Here is a 19,743-nt window from a genome sequence, read left to right on the forward strand (position 1 = left end):
GGGGTTTAGCTGATTTTCACTGCTGTGTTTATGCCGCTCTACACACACTTGTTTCTCTACGGAGACATATCAATACTTAGGTATTAAGATCCTTACTAGTCAGATATATTCCTCTGCGGTGAATAGGGTGTGTTGAGTCCAGTTGAATGAGCAAGGAGTAGGTCTTGTTTATTACATATTTGGTTTATGGAACGATATCTGTGCTAATTTCAAACTCGGGTTTGATGCATCAGCCCACGTTACCTTTCCCCTTAAGCAGGGATAAGTGTGTTTTCTAAATGTGAGACTCTGTTCTGTCTTGTAATTCAGTTCTTGGGTACCCATGTTTACATTCCCTCTATAAGTGATATCTTATGATAAGTTTCTTTTTCTGTGTGACTTATTAAACTTACAATTTTCGTACCTAAATCCACTCACTATGCTGCTACTGGTCTTATGACATTGATTTCTTGGCTGAGTGATATTCCATTGTACATAAGTACCACAACATTTTTATCCTTTTTTCTCTTTCCTGGGATATTTAAGGTGTACCGAGGTCGAGGTTCTTGTAAACAGAGCAGCCCTAAATCTTGGGGTGGCTGTGTCATGTTGATTTTTAGTTTTCCCAAGATATACTCCCATGAGTGAAAGTGCACTATGCTCTGTAGCTCTGTTTTTTAGATGTTTTAGGAAACACCATACACTTCTCCGAAGTGGCTGTTGGCAATGTACATCCCGCCCATCAGCGTAACAAGTCTTCCTGTTCTCCATGGCCTGTCCTTCCTTTCTGGATTTTACACTTTATTCCGATGGCCGTTTTGAGCGTTGGGAAGTGAGACTTCTTTGTAGTGCGGATTTGCATTGCCCACTTGCTTGGTTGGCCAAAAAGTCCGTATGCGATTTTTCCTGAATATATTCTGGAAAAAACGCATATGCCCTTTTTGGCCAACTGCATCATTGTCGAAGTTCTGCCTATTTTCATGTGCTTTAAAGGCGACTCCAATCTACCTCTTGAAACCTTTTTCCTGCAATTCTGCTTTGCTTTCACATACTCTTCTTTGACTTGCCTCAATATTTTTTGGATAATAGTTGTCCTTTATAACTCTGCAGGTTTGTGAATTGCAGTGTCCCTAAGCTCCATTTTTCAACTCACTTTTTTGTGAGCTGGCCGCAAAACCGCAGGATTGCTTCGGGCCCTATTCTGTTTCTGGGGCGGCAGTCTGAGCCTTTGTTTAATTCTTCTTCCTGATGGGAAATTAGAGTGACATGTGCCTGTCCAAACACCTACAGCTAGTCTCTCGTTGGTTCCCCCTCTTCTCGTTCATCTTCCGCACATATTGGAAACTGTGCGAAACAGGAGGTTAAAGGCGCTGATTCTCCAAGTGAGGAGGTTGTTAATAAAGCGGCTGGAATGGTGAACTCGAGCAGCAGGAGAGGAAAAATGAGGTGCGTTTTAGAAACGTTTCTGGATCACACGGTGTACCATCCTCTGGGTTTCCCATGCGTCTTTTAGCTGTAGGAAGATTCCCTTGAACCTGGATAGTTGGGACCCATGGAATGGTTAGCGTGCAGAATTACTTCAGAGGGTCTGCCTTTGCTCACCCAACGTAACCAATCCTCTCAGCCCCAAGAGTGTCCAGCCTTATGTCTCATCCAGCTGTGGGTGTAGATGTGGTCATTCCGGTTTGCATCACAGCCCATGAACGAATTTTCTAAGAATTTCCCTCTCTTTCGCTGTCTTTGTGTTTGAAATTTATTTTTATAATGGAGTATAGCTGATTTTCACTGCTGTGTTTATGCCTCTCTACACACACTTGATTCACCGACGGCCACATATCAATACATAGGTTTTAAGATTCTTAGTAGTCAGATGTATTCTTCTGCAGTGAATACGGGGTGTTAAGTCCAGTTCATTGAGCAAGGAGTAGGACTTTTCTATTACATATTTGGTTTATAGAACGGTATCTGTGCTAATTTCAAACTCTTGTTTTATGCATCACCCTACCTCACCTTTCCCCTTAAGCATGCATAAGCGTGTTTTCTAAATGTGTGAGTGTTCTCTTTTGTAATTCAGTTCATGTGTAGCGATGTTCATTCCCTGTATAAGTGATATCTTATGATAAGTTTCTTTTTCTGTGTGACTTATTTCACTTAGAATCATCGTACGTAAATCCACTCATTATGCTTCTACTAGCCTTATGACATTGAATTCATGGCTGAGTGATATTCCATTTTACATAAGTACCACAACTTCTTTATCCATTTTTCTCTTTCCTGGTATATCTAAGGTGTACCGAAGTTGAGGTTCTTGTAAACAGAGCAGCCCTAAACTTTGGGGTGCCTGTGTCTTGTTGACTTTTAGTCTTCCTAAGATATACTCCCGTGAGTGGACGTGTTCTATGCTCTGTAGCTCTGTTGTTTAGATGTTTTAGGAAACACCATACACTTCTCCAGAGTGGCTCTCGGCAGTTTACACCCCGCCCATCAGCGTAACAAGACTCCCTGTTCTCCATGGCCTGTCCTGCATTTCTGGTTTTTACACTTTTTTCGGATGGCCGTTTTGACTGATGGGAAATAAGACTTTTTTGTTGTGCGGATTTACATTGTGGGCTTACTTGGTTGCCTAAAAAGAGCGTATGCGTTTCTTCCTGAATATATTCAGGAAGAAACACATACGTCCTTTTTGGCCAAGTGCATCATTGTCGAACTTCTGCGGTTTTCATGTGCTTTAAAGGCGAGTCCAATCTACCTCTTGAAATCTTCTTCCTGCAATTCTGCCTTGCATTCAGATCCTCTTCGTACCTTACCTCAATATATTTTTGGACGTTAGTTGTCATTTATAACTCTGCAGATTTGTGAATTGCACTGCCCCTGAGCTCCATTTTTCAACTCGCTTTTTTTGAGGTGGCCGCAAAACCGCAGGACTGCTTCAGGCCCTATTTTGGTTCTGGGCGGCAGTCTGAGCCTTTGTTTAATTCTTCCCAATGGGAAATTACAGTGACATGTGCCTGTCGAAACACCTACAGCTAGTCTGTCATTGGTTCCCCCTCTTCCCATTCATCCTGTGCGAAACAGGAGGTTAAAGGTGCTGATTCTCCAAGTGGGCAGATTCTTAGTAACGTGGCTGGAATGGCGAACCTGAGCACCAGGAGATGAAACATGAGGTACCTTTTACACACCTTTCCCCATCTCTCGGTGTACAGTCCTCTGGGTTTCCCATGCATGTTTTAGCTGTAGGAAGATTCCCTTGAACCTGCAGGTTTGGCACCCATGGAATGGCTACCAGGTAGTATTACTTTAAAGGGTCTGCATTTCCTCATCCAACCTCACTAATTCTCTTAGCGCGAATGGTTTCCAGCCTTATGTCTCATCCTGCTGTGGGTCTAGATGTGTTCACTCCATGTTGCAGTACAGCCCCTGAGCAAAAGTTGTAAGAATTTTTCTCTGTCTCACTGTCTTTTATTTAATTTGTTATTGTATTGGTTACAGCTGATTTTCAAAGCCCTGTTTCTTGCTGCTGTACATCCACTTGATTCACGTACAGAGAGACATCAATAAATTCTTTTTCAGATTCTTACCAGTCGTATATATTCTTTTCCGGTGACTTGAGTGTGCTGAGTGCATTTCTTTGAGCTACCGTGTAGGCCTCGTTGATTATCAGTTTGGTATTTGGAATGGTATCTTTGCTAATTTCAACCTCCTGGATAATGCCTCACCCCTCCCCACCTTTCCCCTTTAGCAGCCTTATGTGTGTTTTCTACATATTTGACTATGTTTCTGTTTTGTCATTTATTTCATGTGTAGCCATTTTTGATTCCATCTTTAAGTGATATCTTATGATATATGTCCTTTTCTTTTTGACTCATGTCACTTAGAATGATCATACGTAACTCCTCCGGAGTTGTTGCAACTGGCCTTATTTCATTGATTTCCGGGCTGAGTAATATTCCACTCTACATAAGTACCACATCTCTTTTATCCCTTTTTTCCTTCCAGGGACATTTAGGTTATATCCTAGTCGAGGCTCTTTTATTTTTTTTTATTTATTTTATTTTATTTTATTTTTTTTTAAACATCTTTATTGGAGTGTAATTGCTTTACAATGGTGTGTTAGTTTCTGCTTTATAACAAAGTGAATCAGCTCTACATATACATATATCCCCATAACTCCTCCCTCTTGCGTCTCCCTCCCACCCTCCCTATCCCACCCCTCTAGGTGGTCACAAAGCACTGCATGTCACTTTAAGGCACACTTTATCATTTACTTTAGAATTCTGTGTCTCCCAGAATAGTTCTGTTTATCTCATCTACCTCATTGACTGCTGTGAGGACAAATATGAAATACACGATTTTTAAAAACCTCATTTCAGTCAGGGGAGATTGAATTTTTTTTTTTTTTTTTTTTTATAGGTATACCTGGATTTAATTCTCACTTCTACCGCTTGGTAGCTGGATAGCCTTAGGCAAGTTTCATACCTCCCTGAAATTCACTTAATTCAGCCTGTAAAATGGCATAATAACTTATTATAGCATCCTTTTAGGAATTTTAAATCAGTTCTTGAAATAAAAGTACACAATATATAGACAAGTATGGATTCCTCAATAGGTGTTTGACCTTTCATTTCTCCAGTATCCCACCCGCATCAAATAAAGAAAAATACTTTTTAAAATTTACGAATATTTCATTGTTGTAAAGTTAAAGCCATAAAAATAATCAAATGGCCTACTATCATACCGTTAGAAGAAAAAAAAAAAAGGTGTTCATGAGAGTTCCATATTAGAATACAAGTTTTCCTTAGGCACCTGTTTATGTATGCTATTCTGCTCTTTACAATAAATAATTAAATTTAAAAGACTTAATTCCTCACTTTTAAGACCTTATTAGTTTACAAATTACATATTGACCTATGCTAAATTTTATACCGACCCATGCTAATGAATTCAGTACAGAAAACAAAAAACACTGCACTCAAGCAAACTATATATATATATATATATATATATATATATATAATAACTTATATGAGAATTGCTACTCCAGCTTTCTTTTGGTTTCCATTTGCATGAAATACCTTTTTCCATCCCCTTACTTTCAGTCTGTATGTGTCTCTAGGTCTGAAGTGGGTCTCTTGTAGACAGCAAATATATGGGTCTTGTTTTTGTATCCATTCAGCCAATCTGTGTCTTTTGGTGGGAGCATTTAGTCCATTTACATTTAAGGTAATTATCGATATGTGTGTTCCCATTCCCATTTTCTTAATTGTTTTGGGTTTGTTATTGTAGGTCTTTTCCTTCTTTTGTGTTTCTTGCCTAGAGAAGTTCCTTTAGCAGTTGTTGTAAACCTGGTTTGGTGGTGCTGAACTCTCTCAGCTTTTGCTTGTCTGTAAAGGTTTTAATTTCTCCATCAAATCTGAATGAGATCCTTGCTGGGTAGAGTAATCTTGGTTGCAGGTTTTTCTCCTTCAACACTTTCAATATGTCCTGCCACTCCCTTCTGGCTTGCAGAGTTTCTGCTGAAAGATCAGCTGTTAACCTTATGGGGATTCCCTGTGTGTTATTTGTTGTTTTTCCCTTGCTGCTTTTAATATGTTTTCTTTGTATTTAATTTTTGACAGTTTGATTAATATGTGTCTTGGCATATTTCTCCTTGGATTTACCCTGTATGGGACTCTCTGTGCTTCCTGGACTTGATTAACTATTTTCTTTCCCATATTAGGGAAGTTTTCAACTATAATCTCTTCAAATATTTTCTCAGTCCCTTTCTTTTTCTCTTCTTCTTCTGGAACCCCTATAATTCGAATGTTGGTGCGTTTAATGTTGTCCCAGAGGTCTCTGAGACTGTCCTCAGTTCTTTTCAATCTTTTTTCTTTATTCTGCTCTGCAGTAGTTATTTCCACTATTTTATCTTCCAGGTCACTTATCCGTGCTTCTGCCTCAGTTATTCTGCTATTGATCCCATCTAGAGTACTTTTAATTTCATTTATTGTGTTGTTCATCGTTGCTTGTTTCATCTTTAGTTCTTCTAGGTCCTTGTTAACTGATTCTTGCATTTTGTCCATTCTATTGTCCATTCTATCTCCAAGATTTCGGATCAACCTTACTATCATTATTCTGAATTCTTTTTCCAGTAGACTGCCTATTTCCTCTTCATTTGTTAGGTCTGGTGGGTTTTTATCTTGCTCCTTCATCTGCTGTGTGTTTTTCTGTCTTTTCATTTTGCTTATCTTACTGTGTTTGTGGTCTCCTTTTTTGCAGGCTGAAGGTTCGTAGTTCCTGTTGTTTTTTGTGTCTGTCCCCAGTGGCTAAGGTTGGTTCAGTGGGTTGTGTCGGCTTCCTGGTGGAGGGGACTAGTGCCTGTGTTCTGGTGGATGAGGCTGGATCTTGTCTTTCTGGTGGGCAGGTCCACGTCTGGTGGTGTGTTCTGGGGTGTCTGTAGACTTATTATGATTTTGGGCAGCCTCTCTGCTAATGGGTGGGGTTGTGTTCCTGTCTTGCTAGTTGTTTGGCATAGGATGTCCAGCACTGTAGCTTGCTGGTCGTTGAGTGAAGCTGGGTGCTGGCGTTGAGATGGAGATCTCTCGGAGATTTTTGCTGTTTGATATTATGTGCAGCTGGGAGGCCTCTTGTGGACCAGTGTCCTGAAGTTGGCTCTCCCACCTCAGAGGCACAGCACTGACTCCTGGCTGCAGCACCAAGAGCCTTTCATCCACAGGGCTCCTTAATTTGGGATGATTCGTCGACTATTCAGGTATTCCACAGATGCAGGGTATATCAAGTTGATTGTGGAGCTTTAATCCGCTGCTTCTGAGGCTGCTGGGAGAGATTTCCCTTTCTCTTCTTTGTTCTCACAGCTCCCAGGGGCTCAGCTTTGGATTTGGCCCCGCCTGTGCGTGTAGGTCGCCGGAGGGCGTCTGTTCTTTGCTCAGACAGGACGGGGTTAAAGGAGCCGCTGATTCGGAGGCTCTGGCTCACTCAGGCCGGGGGGTAGGGAGGGTCACGGAGTGTGGGGCGGGCCTGCAGCGGCAGAGGCCGGCGTGACGTTGCAGCCTGAGGCGCGCCGTGCGTTCTCCCGGGGGAGTTGTCCCTGGATCCCGGGACCCTGGCAGTGGCGGGTTGCACAGGCTCCCCGGAAGGGCGTGTGGCTAGTGACCTGTGTTCGCACACAGGCCTCCTGGTGGCGGCAGCAGCGGCCTTAGCGTCTCATGTCTGTCTCTGGGCTCCGCACTTTTAGCTGCGGCTCGCGCCCGTCCCTGGAGCTCTCTCAAGCAGCGTTCTTAATCCCCTCTCCTCGTGCACCAGGAAACAAAGAGGGACGTAAAAGTCTCTTGCCTCTTCGGCAGGTCCAGACTTTTCCCCGGACTCTCTCCCGGCTAGCCGCGGTGCACTAACGCCCTGCAGGCTGTGTTCACGCCGCCAACCTCAGTCCTCTCCCGGCGCTCCGACAAAAGCCGGAGCCTCAGCTCCCAGTCCCGCCCGCCCCGGCGGGCGAGCAGACAAGCCTCTCGGCTGGTGAGTTCCGGTCGGCCCAATCCTCTGCGCTGGAATCTGTCCGCTTTACCCTCCGCACCCCTGTTGCTGTGCTCTCCTCCGCGGCTCCCAAGCTCCCCCACTCCGCCTCCCGAAGTCTCCACCCGCGAAGGGGCTTCCAAGTGTGTGGACACTTTTCCTCCTTCACAGCTCCCTCCCACTGGTGCAGGTCCCGTCCCTATCCTTTTGTCTCTGTTTAGTTTTTTCTTTTGCCCTAACCAGGTACGTGGGGGGTTCCTTGCCTTTTGGGAGGTCTGAGGTCTTCTGCCAGCGTTCAGTAGGTGCTCCGTAGGAGTTGTTCCACGCGTAGATGTATTTCTGGTGTATCTGTGGGGAGGAAGGTGATCTCCGCGTCTTACTCTTCCGCCATCTTCCCGGAAGTACTCCCTAGTCGAGGCTCTTTTAAACAGAGAGGCGGTAAACGTTGGGGTGCCTGTGTCCTGTCGATTTTTGTGTTTCCCAGGATATACGCCCATGAGTGCAAGTGCCCTATGCTCTGTAGCTCATTTTTTAGATGTTTTAATAAACACAGTGCACTTCTCCAGAGTGGCCATTGGCAACTTACATTTCCACTATCAGCCTCACAGGGCTCCCTTTTCTCCTCGCCCTGTCCTGCATTTCTGGTGTTTACACTTTATGAGGATGGCTCTTCTGATTGATGCGAAGTGATGCCTTTTGTAGTATTGATTTCCAGTGCCCACCTGTTTGGTTGGCTAAAAAGCGTGTATGCCCTTTTCTTGAATATATTCAGAAAAAACACATAACGCCCTTTTTGGCCAACTGCATCGTTGGCGAGGTTCAGCCCCTTTTCTTGTGCTTAATGGCGAGTCCTTTCTACCTCTTCAAATCCCTTTCCTGCCATTCTCCCTTGCTTACAAGTCCTTTTCGGTGACTTACCTGAAGATATTTTTCGACGATAGATATTTTCAACTCTGCAGTTTCTTGAATTTTACCGTCCCTGAGTTCTATTTTTTAACTTGTGTTTTTGGGAACTGGCCACAAAACAGCGGGATTTCCTCAAGCCTTATTCTGTTTCCGTGGGCAATCCTAGCCTTTGGACAATTCGTCTTCCTGATTGGAAATTAGAGTGACATGTGCCTGTCCGAACACCTAGGACTTGTTTCCATTGTTTTACATCCTTCTGCTTCATCCTCTGGACAAATTCCAAACTGTGTGCAACAGGATGTTGACGGTGCTGACATCCCCAAGTGGGGAGGTTGTTAGGAAAGACGCTGGAGGGGTGAACCCGAGCAGCAGGAGATGAGGAGATGAGATGCGTTTTCCAAACTCTTCCCGATCAGACGGTGTACCATCCTCTGGGTGTGACAGGCATGTTTTAGCAGTAGGAAGGGTCGCATGCACGTAAGGAGAACACCAGGGATTTTTCCAAATCAGTGTCTCCCCGAACCCCAAACTGGGGAATTTTTTAAGCTACGGTTACACGTATGTTCATTAAGGGCCTTGGGAAGTAGGCAGAGTCCGAACTTTAGATGATTGAAGTCTTCAGGTTCAGAAGCGCTCACCATCGGCTTCTCTTAGGTTACATTTTATCTGTCGTTCATAGATGATGTTGATAAAAATATCTATTCTTTTTCAGGTTATTTCCCCTTATAGGTTATTGCAAAATATTGAGTGCAGTTCCCTGTGCTATACAGTAGTTCCTATTTTATACATAGCAGTGTGTATGTGTTAATCCCAAACTGTTAATTTATCCCTCCTCCCACCTTTCCCCTTTGGTAATAATAAATTATAAGATTTTATACTTAGCAGAAATGGGGGAGCTGAAAGAGAGGTATCATTTTCAATGGAAAAGCATTCAAAACAAGATTGAAGCTTCAGCCAAGATTATTAGATGTACATCCTTTGAAAGAAATCACTTCATTTCTCTAATGTTGACCTGACAAATATGACAAACCTCTTCACTGAACTTGCTTATAATAAAGTGATGGAAGTATCAAATGGAAGTGTCAGAAACATCTTATTTTACCCGAGCCTTATACGCTGCTCTCTGTTAATTACAGTTTGGCTCACATATCTGTTCATTGAAGTTACAGTGTTCTCAATTTCTGTTACTGATCCTCCAGAGTGGGCCCCAAGAAGGGTCCCCCTGCCCAGTGTCATTGGAGCCAACAGATAGAGACTGAGATTCGTTCAGAAACAAAGGCAACTTTATATTTTGATCAGAGAATGGAGAGGTGAGAGCGTGCGCTCCCCTGCGGGCTGTGGGCGGGGCTTCTGTGTAGCGATCCCGGCAGCGTCAGCGTCAGCGGCAGGGTGGGGGCGGAGCTCTCGAGGGCTGGATTGGTTGCAGCTCAGGCTCTATGTCGCGGAGTCTGCACGGGGCCCCGGGAGCTGAGGTGTCGGCCCAGCCATTCTGCACTAGGAAATCGGGTCTGCAGTGCCGGGTGTGAGACCTCTGCTTGCAGAACCCTAGAAGCACGTGAAATTAGACAAAGCACAGAGGAAAAAAAGGTTAGACTTTATTTTATTGCCCAGATTCTATTTTTATCTTCTAGGAATTTTTCATGGGCTCTGCCGGTGACAGACCCCTCCTCTGCCTTTTGTCCCGTTCCTCATTCTTGGGGTGCTGAGGGTGCAGACCCCTCTTATGTAACTGCTTCGTGCTGAGTTGGGAGTCCTCATACCCAGGGGGGAGGGGCAGAACTTCTCCCCAGCAGCCTCCAGGTGAGGTTGATTGTCCCCAGGCCTCCTGCCTCAGTGCTTGTCCGCCTGAGCGCCAGCAGTGGAAGTGTTATAGATTCTAAGGACCTTTAAGGGTCCAGGAAAGAGATGCGCAGAGACGCTGGGGGTGCCGGTTTTACCCTGCCCCACATTTGTTTAGCCAACTTAGGCAGACAGTTTCTGCCAGCCTAGATGCTCTGACCTGTAGTCTGCGCTTTCTTCAATTAGGCCCCTGGATTAACGTACAAACAGCACCAGGTGCCAGAGCCCGGTTCCCAGACAGTCCAGGGTCGGTGGTGATCCAGAACCATGACGGCCACTGACTCAATGGCCTTTTGAAGTAGCCAGGCGTCCAGTTGGTCTCATTGGCTGCCGTCACCGTGGTGTCTGTAGGCTTTTCTATGGTGACAGCGTGATATACGGTTCCCCCGCCAAGCTTATTAGCTCCCCTCTGGGTGCAGTAAGTCCTGCAGGCAGCAGTCTGCTCTTTTGGGGCACACTCTTGTTTTCTGAGAGAAGCTCCAGGTCAAGTGACGGTCACACGAGTCGTCATGGAGGCCCGTTGCCCCCGGTTGTCTCTCTGGAGGTTGGAGTTGGAGGGCCTCCTCACTTGAGGTCAGTGTGCCCACGGAGCGACCCCTGCAACTTCAGGGCATGGTGGGTGGTTGGGAAAACCACATGGGGTCCTTTTCCCTTAGGAGGAAGCTGGATTTGTGAGCTGCTGATTTCCAGGTTTTTAGATACCCCCAGTATCCTGGCCGGATGGGGAGGCGGGCCAAGCCCTTGGTGACCGTAGTTTCTCCTCCCTGGAGGGCATTCTTGTATTGTTCCATTTCGAGTGGTCCCAGTTTTTGCACTAATACTCCAAGGGCGATTCACATTCTATGGGGATGTAAAGTTCAAAGGTTTTAGTTAAATTAGGGAGTTCCTGGGCAAGTGTCTGAATTGACTGCTCTTGCATTCTTGAAAGGCCGCTTCTGGATTCTATTCGAAAGGATCATCATCTTTTCCTTTCAGTGTTTCCTATAGAGGCCCAGCTATTAGACTGTAGTTAGGAATCCAGATGCAGCAAACCCCGGCCTCCCCAGGAACCCCTAAGCTGTCTTCTAGTTTTAGAAGGGGTAAGGCTGCAAATGGCTTCTTCGCTTTCCTGAGATGGCCTTCTCCGACCTTCTGTGAGAATGAAGCCCAGGCAGGTCACCTTAGTCTGTGATATTTGAGCCTTTTTCTTCGACACCTTCTATCCTTTATTGGCTAGGTAGCTCAGAGACCTCCTTAGTACGGCTGGCGATCAGAATGTCGTCTACATATTGAGGGAGGGTTCCCTTTTGCAGAGGTAGAACTTTTAGGTGTTTAGCTAACGTTTCCCCAAAGATGGTGTGGGAATTTTTGAACCCTTGGGGCGGGACGGCCCAGCAGTATTGTTTTTGGTGTATGTTGAGTCCTGCCACTCACAAGCCAAAGTTTCCTGTGACTCTGGGACTAATGGAATACAGAAGAAGGCATCACTGAAGTCTAATACAGAATACCATGTCCTGGTGGATGGTAGAATGACCAGCAGGGTGTAGGAATTAGGAACTACTGGATGTATATCCTCGGTGGCTTCACTGACTGTCCTGACGTCCTTTAGTAGGTCCCCAGCAGCCCATGGGGCTCTCGTGGTCAGGCCCCTCCCAGGATACAGAGCTCCCCTCGGCAGGTACACCGGCAGGGCTGGGCACACAGGAACCGTGCACATAGCCCTCACTGAAGAGCACCCCCAGGCCACCTGTCACTCAGAGTTGACACAGAGCAGTTCAAGTCCTGCTCTGAGGTGCAGCTCGGACAAACAGCAGCTCGGACAGGTCTGTGACCCTGGGCGTCACTCTGTGCGGCCTCCTTCCGCCTGGTCTTCCAGAGACTTCCACTAAAGGTGGGGCACCAGGCCTCTGTCTCCACCCACCACCCCTCCTCTCCCTGACTCCTGGGTTCCTCTCATTAGGAGAGGGTCTTCTTGAAGTTGTCTCCCACTCATGGGCCAGATAAAATGATTAGAAAACAAGCCAGAGCTGCAGCCCCTTGTCTATCCTGACTCTCAGGAGGCCACACCTGTTCCTTGGACCTGGCCGGTTCATCAAGGTCCATTTTCTGCAACTGTGAGCCCCTGAGGGGCGAGGATTGGCTGACCTGGGCAGCCTGACACTGCCGGCCAGCCCTCCCCAGGTGTGCCTGGGTTGAGGTCAATATAAACACCGCTCCAGGCAGCAAGAGCCCCTGCAGCTGTGCCTGACGCCATATTCTCTGCCCCGTCAGCAGTGTCGGGGCTGGGCTGGTGGGAGGGAGTGAGGGGCCACGGCTTTGTGGGTGGCCCAGTGTGAGTGGGGCTCTGCTGGACTTTCTGCAGGAGTTGCCAAGCTGCCACCTGCTAAACAAGAGGATGTGTCACCCATACCTGCCGCAGGAATTTCTCCCCGGGCAGAGGTAAGGAAGGAAAAAAGCAGTGGGGGCCGGGACAGGAGGGGTACCTCAGGCAGGGAAATGGAAAGCTTCCAGAAGAGCGCCCGGGGCCAGGACCGTCCTGGCTGGCCTGCAGGCACCAAGTTGGCCAGCGTGCTGTCACTCGTGTGGCTCCACGGCCCTTCCTCTAGGCTTTCAAGTCTTTGTACATATTCAGGTGTTTTACCTGGGAAGGGTGGGAACAGTTCAGCAGCAGCTGGCCTGGGGCTCAGCTCACGTTTACTCACAGACTCCTCGGCATGGTCCCCCAGCTTTGCAGTGAGGACGCTCCTTGCGGGGTGGGGGGATGCTGGCTGCATGGGAGACGATTCCCCACCTCTGACCAACGTCAGCATTGTTTACCACTGGAGCAAGTGCCCTGATAGGGTTTTCCTCTGTATAACTGGTGGGTTCTGTTTTTTTTTTTTTCTCTCTTTTTTGGTTCAAGGTAGATTTTATTCCTCTTTTTTGTATTTATAGATATAAGCATGGAAATAATTCATTCCTATAAATACATGTATGTGAAGGGAAGAACATTTTTTTCTGCTTTACTTTTTAAATTTTTGTTTATTTTTTTAGTTTTTTAATTTAATTAATTTTTTATACAGCAGGTTCTTATTGGTTATCTATTTTATACATATAAATGTATACATGTCAATCCCAATCTCCCAACTCATCCCACCACCCCCCCGCCACGGCTTTCCCCCCTTGGTGTCCGTACGTTTCTTCTCTACATCTGCGTCTCTATTTCTGCCCTGCAAACCAGTTCATCTGTACCATTTTTCTAGCTTCCACATATATGCATTAATATACAATATTTGTTTTTCTCCTTCTGACTTACTTCACTCTGTATGACAGTCTCTAGATACATCAATGTCTTTATAAATGACCCAATTTCATTCCTATTTATGGCTGAGTAATATTCCATTTTATATATGTACCACTTCTTTATCCATTCATCTGTCTGTGGGCATTTAGGTTGCTTCCATTACCTGGCTATTGTAAATAGTGCTGCAATGAACATTGTGGTGAATGTATTTTTTTGATTTATGGTTTTCTCTGGGCATATGCCCAGTATTGGGATTGCTGGATCATATGGTAATACTGTTTTTAGTTTTTTAAGGAACCTTCATACTGTTCTCCATAGTGACTGTATCAATTTACATTCCCACCAATAGTGGAAGAGGGTTCCTTCTCTCCACACCCTCTCCAGCATTTGTTGTTTGTAGATTTTCTGATTATGCCCATTCTAACAGGTGTGAGATGATACCTCATTGTAGTTTTGATTTGCATTTCTCTAATGATTAGTGATGTTCAGCATCCTTTCATGTGTTTGTTGGCAATCTGTATATCTTTTTTGGAGAAATGTCTATTTAGGTCTTCTGCCCATTTTTGGATTGGGTTGTTTGTTTTTGTGATATTGAGCTACATGAGCTGCTTGTAAATTTTGAAGATTAATCCTTTGTCATTTGCTTCATTTGAGAACATTTTCTCCCATTCTGTGGGTTGTCTTTTCGTCTTGTTTGTTTTCCTTTGCTGTACAAAAGCTTTGAAGTTTCATTAGGTCCCATTTGTTTGTTTTTATTTCCACTTCTCTAGGAGGTGGATCAAAAAGAATCTTGCTGTGACTTATGTCATAGAGTGTTCTGCCTATATTTTCCTCTAAGAATTTTATAGTGTCTGGTCTTAAATTTAGATCTCTAATCCATTTTGACTTTGTGTATGATGTTACGGAGTGTTCTAATTTCATTCTTTTACATGTAGTTGTCCAGTTTTCCCAGCACCACTTACTGAAGAGACTGTCTTTTCTCCATTGTATATCCTTGCCTCCTTTGTCATAGATGAGTTAGCCATAGGTATGTAGGTTTATCTCTGGGCTTTCTATCCTGTTCCATTGATCTATATTTATGTTTTTGTGCCAGTACCATATAGTCTTGATTACTGTAGCTTTGTAGTATAGTCTGAAGTGAGGAAGTCTGACTCCTCCAGCTCTTTTAATTTCCCTCAAGACTGCTTTGGCTATTCGGGGTCTTTTATGTCTCCATACAAATTTTAAGATTTTTTGGTTCTAGTTCTGTAGAGAAAATGCCACTGGTAATTTGATAGGGATTGCATTGAATCTGTAGATTGCTTTGGGTAGTACAGTCATTTTCACAATATTGATTCTTCTAATCCAAGAACATGGTTTATACCTCCATCTGTTTATATCATCGTTGATTTCTTTCAGCAGTGTCTTATAGTTTTCTGAGTAGAGGTCTTTTACCTCCTTAGGTAGGTTCATTCCTATGTATTTTATTCTTTTTGTTGCAATGGTGAATGGGATTGTTTCCTTAATTTCTCTTTCTGACATTTCATTGTTAGTGTATAGGAATGCAAGAGATTTCTGTGCATTAATTTTGTATCCTGCAACTTTACCAAATTCATTGATTAGCTCTAGTAGTTTTCTGGTGGCATCTTTAGGATTCACTATGTGTAGTATCGTGTCATTTGCAAACAGTGACAGTTTTACTTCTTCTTTTCCAGTTTGTATTTCTTTTTCTTCTCTGATTGCTGTGTCTAGGACTTCCAAAACTATGTTGAGTAATAGTGGTGAGAGTAGACATCCTTGTCTTGTTCCTGATCTTAGAGGAAATGCTTTTAGTCTTTCACCATTGAGAATGATGTTTGCTGTGGGTTTGTCATATACGGCCTTTATTATGTGGAGGTAGATTCCCTCTATGCCCATTTTTTGGAGAATTTTTATTATAAATTGGTGTTGAATTTTTTCAAAAGCTTTTCCTGCAGCTATTGGGATGATCATATTTTTATTCTACAATTTGTTAATATGGTGTATCACATTGATTGATTTGTGTATATTGAAGAATCCTTGCATCCCTGGGATAAACCCCACTTGGTCATGGTGTATGATCCTTTTAATGTGTTGTTCAATTCTGTTTCCTAGTATTTTGTTGAGGATTTTTACATCTATATTCATCAGTGATATTGGTCTCTAATTTTCTTTTTCTGTAGTATCTTTGTCTGGTTTTGGTATCAGGGTGATGGTGGCCTCATAGAATGAGTTTGGGAGTGTTCCTTCCCCTGAAAATTTCTGAAGAGTTTGAGAAGTTTGGGTGTTAGCTCTTGTCTAAATGTTTGATAGAATTCACCTCTGATGCCATCTGGTTCTGGACTTTTGTTTGTTGGAAAATTTTTAAGCACAGTTTCAATTTCATTACTTGTGATTGGTCTGTTCATATTTTCTATTTCTTCCTGGTTCAGTCTTGGAAGCTTATACCTTTCTAAGAATTTGTCCATTTCTTCCAGGTTGTCCATTTTATTGGCATAGAGTTGCTTGTAGTAGTCTCTTAGGATGCTTTGTATTTCTGTGGTGTCTGTTACAACTTCTCCTTTTTCATTTCTAATTTTATTGATTTGAGTCCTCTCCCTCTTTTTCTTGAGTCTGGCTAAAGGTTTATCATTTTTGTTTATCTTCTCAAAGAACCAGCTTTTAGTTTTATTGATCTGTGCTATTGTTTTTATTTCATTTATTTCTGCTCTGATCTTTATGATTTCTTTCCTTCTAGTAACTTTGGGTTTTGTTCTTCTTTCTCTAGTTCCTTTAGGTGTAAGGTTAGATTGTTTATTTGAGATTTTTCTTGTTTCTTGAGGTAGGATTGTATTGCTATAAACTTCCCTCTTAGAACTGGTTTTGCCGCATCGCATAGGTTTTGGATCATCGTGTTTTTGTTGTCATTTGTCTCTAGGTAGTTTTTGATTTCCTCTTTTATTTCTTCAGTGATCTCTTGGTTATTTAGTAACGTATTGTTAAGCTTCCATGTCTTTGTGCTTTTTACTTTTTTTCCCTGTAATTGATTTCTAATCTCATAGCATTGTGGTCGGAACAGCTGCTTGATATGGTTTCAGTTTTCTTAAATTTACTGAGGCTTTATTTGTGACCCAAGATGTGAACTATCCTGGAGAATGTTCCATGTGCCGTTGAGAAGAACGTGTAATCTGCTGTTTTTGGATGGAATGTCCTATAAATATCCATTAAATCTATCTGGTCTATGTGTCATTTAAAGCTTGTGTTTCCTTATTAATTTTCTGTCTGGATGATCTCCATTGGTGTAAGTGAGGTGTTAAAGTCCCCAGCTATTATTGTGTTACTGTCGATTTCCTCTTATAGCTGTTAGCAGTTGCCTTATATATTGAGGTGCTCCTATGTTGGGTACATATATATTTATAATTGTTATATCTTCTTGGATTGATCCCTTGATCATTATGTAGTGTCCTTCCTTGTGTCTTGTAACATTCTTTATTTTAAAATCTATTTTATCTGATATGAGTATTGCTACTCCAGTTTTCTTTTGATTTTCATTTGCATGGAATATATTTTTCCATCCCCTCACTTTCAGTCTGTATGTGTCTCTAGGTCTGAAATGGGTCTCTTGTAGACAGCATATATATGGGTCTTGTTTTTGTATCCATTCAGCGAGCCTGTGTCTTTTGGTTGGAGCATTTAATCCATTCATGTTTAAGGTAATTATCGATATGTATGTTCCCATTACTGTTTTCTTAATTGTTATGGCTTTGTCTTGGTGGGTCCTTTTCTTCTCTTGTATTTCCCACTTAGAGAAGTTCCTTTAGCATTTGTTGTAGAGCTGGTTTCATGGTGCTGAATTCTCTTAGCTTTTGCTTGTCTGGAAAGCTTTTGATTTCCCCATCAGATCCGAATGAGATACTTGCTGGGTGGAGTACTCTTGGTGGTAGGGTCTTCCCTTTCATCACTTTAATTTTATCATGCCACTCCCTCTGGCTTGTAGATTTTCTGCTGAGAAATCAGCTGTTAACGTTATGGGAGTTCCGTTCTGTGTTATTTGTCATTTTTCCCTTGTTGCTTTCAATAGTTTTTCTTTGTCTTTAATTTTTGTCAATTTGATTACTGTGTGTCTCGGCATTTTTCTCCTTTGGTTTATCCTGCCTTGGACTCTCTTCACTTCATGGACTTCGGTGGCTATTTATTTTCCCATGCTAGGGCAGTTTTCGACTATAATCTCTTCAAATAATTTCTCGGATCCTTTCTCTCTCTCTTCTCCATCTGGGACCCCTATAACGCGAATGTTGTTGCGTTTAATGTTGTCCCAGAGGTCTCTTATGGTGTCTTCATTTATTTTCTTTCTTTTTCTTTATTCTGTTCCACGGCAGTGATTTCCACCTTTCTGTCTTCCAGGTCACTTATCCTTTCTTCTGCCACAGTTATTCTGCTACTGATTCCTTTTAGTGTATTTTTCATTTCAGTTATTTTATTGTTCATCTCTGTTTGTTTGCTCTTTAATTCTTCTAGGTGTTTGTTCCTTAATTCTTCTAGGTCTTTGTTAAGCTTTTCTTGCATCTTCTCTATCTTTGCGTCCATTCTTTTTCCAAGGTCTTGGATCACCTTCACTATCATTATTCTGAATTCTTTTACTGGAAGGTTGCCTATCCCCACCTCATTTCGTTGTTTTTCTGTGGATTTATCTTGTTCCTTGATCTGGTATAAAGTCCTCTCCTTTTCATTTTCTCTTTCTGTGAATGTGGTTTTCCTTCCACAGGCTGCAGAATTGTAGTTCTTCTTGCTTCTGCTGTCTGCTCTCTGGTGATTGAATCTATCTTAGAGGCTTGTGCAAGCTTCCTTATGGGAGGGACTGGTGGTGGGTAGAGCTGGGTGTTGCTCTGGTGGGCAGAGCTTTAATCTGCTTGTCTGTGGATTAAATAAAAGTTTAATAAAAAGTTTAATCTTCTTCTCTGCTGATGCATGGGGCTGGCTTCCCTCCCTGTTGGTTGTTTGGCCTGAGGCGACCCAGCACTGGAGCCTACCTTGCTCTTGGTGGGGCTAATGGCGGACTCTGGGAGGGCTCACACCAAGGAGTATTGCCCAGAACTTCTGCTGCCAGTGTCTTTGTCCCCATGGTGAGCCACAGCCACTCCTCACCTCTGCAGGAGACCCTCTAAAACTAGCAGGTAGGTATGGTCATTCGCCCACGTGGTGACTGCTCCTTCCCCTGGGTCCTGATGTGCACACTACTTTGTGTGTGCCCTCCAAGAGTGGAGTCTCTATTGAGACTCTGAGTCTCTGAGTGCAGTTGAGACTCTGAGACTGGGAGTGGAGTCGCGCAGACTCTGGGTCCTGTGAAGCTTCGATGCTTTGTAGTTCTAGAAATCCTATAGGAGACGGTCCACAGCAGGTGAAGCTAATGCTGTCAGTAGAGGTGGTGAAGCCAAAGATCTGCAGTTCTGCCTAGAGGTGCCGATGTACATACAGAACAAAATCATCTCGTGTGAATGTAGTTCAGGCACGTTTAAGATGAATGCAGTCATGTTAATGCCTAACATCTTCTATCTTGTGCCCCTCATCAGGGACCCCCTCCTCAGTTCCTGAGGCTCCTGGAAGTCATGTACAGGGGAATGGAGAGTGGGCTCTGTCCAGTCTGAGCCCTGAGTTACCCTGTGTGTATCTTAGGATACTTTGTATTTCTGTGGTGGTTCTTGTAACATCATCTCTTTCATTGCTGATTTATTTGTGCCCTCTCTTTTTAAAAAAACATACAACTGTTGTCTTTTATTCTTTACAGAAGTTTAATACGTGTTTGATCTACTACCCTTAGTCTATGTATACTTTTTTGCAGTGAGATTTTTACTTTTGTTTGTTTATTGTTACTATCAATAATCAGTGAGACTTCTTTTAAGCTACCTTCAACATTGCTTCTAAAGCTGCTTTATTAGTGATGACAGAGCTTTAATGGAAGTCGTGTTCTGGTTGTAAATTAGAATGCAATGTGCCAGCAAAAATCCCCTTACGTTTATGTCTCATTACTTCTTGTTCTTCTTTAAATTTAATTTTTATTTTTTAACAGTAAATTTGATTAAACTGTTTTGTTCTAGGTGTGCAAGATGTGGTTCTTTTAAACATATACATGTATCTATACTTCTTCAGATCGTTTTCTCACGTAGGTTATGACACAATGTTGAGTAATCTTCTCTTGGTATTCCGTAGTTCTTTGGTGATCATATATTTCACATGTGTTTCTATATCTATGTTAACCCCAATATCCTAATGTACCC

At 43.3% G+C, this 19,743-nt stretch overlaps 1 long non-coding RNA gene across 3 annotated transcripts in view; it reads left to right on the forward strand.

Moving 5' to 3' along the window:
• The first annotated feature begins 12,581 nt into the window (after nt 1–12,581).
• Nucleotides 12,582–19,743, forward strand: part of LOC141279455 (uncharacterized) — a 71,997-nt gene continuing 64,835 nt past the window's right edge. For all 3 annotated transcript variants that reach the window (XR_012333709.1, XR_012333708.1, XR_012333707.1), the window contains exon 1: nt 12,582–12,648. This is a non-coding gene — a long non-coding RNA (uncharacterized lncRNA). The remainder of the gene's footprint in view (nt 12,649–19,743) is intronic.

Source organism: Tursiops truncatus, chromosome 9 (assembly GCF_011762595.2).
Source record: "Tursiops truncatus isolate mTurTru1 chromosome 9, mTurTru1.mat.Y, whole genome shotgun sequence".
NCBI classification, from domain to species: Eukaryota; Metazoa; Chordata; class Mammalia; order Artiodactyla; family Delphinidae; genus Tursiops; species Tursiops truncatus.